The 2,100-nt window shown below is 45.6% G+C and overlaps 1 protein-coding gene across 1 annotated transcript in view; it reads left to right on the plus strand.

Moving 5' to 3' along the window:
- Positions 1-2,100, plus strand: part of NKIRAS1 (NFKB inhibitor interacting Ras-like 1) — a 24,432-nt gene that overhangs the window by 19,255 nt on the left and 3,077 nt on the right. The gene's annotated exons all lie outside the window — the stretch shown is intronic.

The raw sequence follows: 2,100 nt of genomic DNA on the forward strand, positions 1-2,100 counted from the left end.
CCCTGCTGGCCAGCAAGCTCTCGCAGCCCCAGAGCAAATCCAGCTTCCCTCTGCCCGGCAGAAAGAACAAAGGGAACTCGAGCTCGGAGAACTAGGACTTGAAGCGCGCCAGCGTCCTTCAGTCGGGACTGCCTCTAGGTACCCGTGAACGTGTTCAAGCCAGGCCGTTTGTCTGCCTTGGTCCTTAGGAAGCCTCTGATGCGCTTTCAGTTATCATCAAGTTACTTGGGCTAAGTTGTATTGCCTGATTTGAAATCATGTATTTGCACCCTCATTGTTTGAAACTTGTCCCTGAATCGAGCACCTGTGCCATTTACATCACGTTGTACTTGAATAAAGCTTGGCTGTACGCAGAGGACCCGAGTAGCTCTGCTCACCTTTAACTTTTCTCAGAAGCGGTCATCCTGGGTCACTTTATGCAGACTTCTAATCGTCTCATGTCTAGGGTTCTAAAATGACACCTCACATGTGTCCAGATTGGATCACAAACAGTAAACAATTGGAGTACTGAGTTAAGCTAAACTTCATCTGGTGGAGATCTTGCTGAACAGAATAAAATGCATGATTTAACTTTGTTGAAATTTAGCATGAATTGAGTAGGTGGTGTAAATACGTTCAAATTGCTTCTTCCTTCTTTAGGAAGCTGCTAAACACTAGTAGAGCTTCCGCCGTGAACAAGTCAGTTACCATATAACTACTTGAAAAGTAAGCAGCAAGCCACTCAAGTCGTTTCAACCATCAAAGCAGTTAAGTTAAGTATCGGTTTTAAATGTGAGGTACGTGGTCCAACAACAAACTAATGATTTAAAAGGCCCAGTAAACGGCCGTTACCTGGGGTACTTTTAAGATGGTGAAGCTCAGTGAATTTAAACTCAATTGGCTGTTAAGTGACTGGAAGGCAAGAACTACAGCATGTAAGAGACAAAACTTACGTGATGGCAGCTCTGGCCGATTTATAATTACAATTTCTCATTACTTATTTTTGGTTAAAGAACTATCGCTCAGATGGTTAAATCATTCCCTGCCTTCTCTTATAGTTACTGAGTGTTGAACCTCTATTTTTTTTTCTTCCTCCCAAACACAGATAAGTACTTTTACAATTATTTAAAGCTCAGATGGTAAAGAATCCACCTGTAATGTGGCAGACCTGGGTTCAACCCCTGGATTGGGAAGATCCCCTGGAGACTGGAAAGGCTACTCACTGCAGTATTATTCTTGCCTGGAGAATCCCACGGACAGAGCTGCCTGGTGGGGTACAGCCCATGGGTCACAGAGAATCAAACTGAGCGACTAAGCACAGCACACAGCATTTACAAGGAATATATGGGGGTGGGGGGCTTCCCTGGTGGTCCAGTGGTTAAGATTCCACGCTCCCCCATGCAGCGGGCACAGGTTCAAGTTCGGGAACTAAGATCCCTCATGCCACAGTGTGGCAGAGAAACCCACAAAAAACCATCCTGCAGTCTGCTCCTCTGCTGAACTCAGCTTGGCTCTGTCAGTGTGCAGCATGACTATGTTCTTTTTAAACATGTAGTGAATGGATATGAACCTCCACTCTGGACCCTACAGCTCCTCCCACTGTGGCTGTAGTTACTTCTCCACGAGAGCCACTTCTCATGTGGAGATACGAGGTTGGTGCAAATGTGATTCGGACTTGTCACCCCAACAAAACAATGAGCTCTTTGAAGGCAGTGACTATCTTAAAATCATTATATATATATATATATATATATATATATATATAGCTTTATATTCTCCCTAATCTAAAGAGGGGAGGGGACGTCCCAGGTGGCCCAGTGGCTGAGACTCTGCTCCCAATACAGCAGGGATCCGGGTTCGATCCCTGGTCGGGGAGCTAGCTCCCACATGGAACAACTACAGACCCAGAGCAAACAAATAAATAAATATCAAAAAGGGAGATGCTGTCAGTAAGGGGACAAACTGACACGGTGCCTTGAGAAGGACAGATCACCTCAGGGTATTCCTGCCAAAGGTGCACAACCTGAATCAAGTCACAAGGCAGCGTGAGAGACATCAAGAGAACAGCTGCAAACACAGATCTAGGCGCTTCAGGAATGGCGCTGTCGGCAAAGACCACAC

This window comes from Bison bison, unplaced genomic scaffold, assembly GCF_000754665.1.
Source record: "Bison bison bison isolate TAMUID 2011002044 unplaced genomic scaffold, Bison_UMD1.0 scf7180017864236, whole genome shotgun sequence".
In the NCBI taxonomy this organism is placed as follows: domain Eukaryota; kingdom Metazoa; phylum Chordata; class Mammalia; order Artiodactyla; family Bovidae; genus Bison; species Bison bison.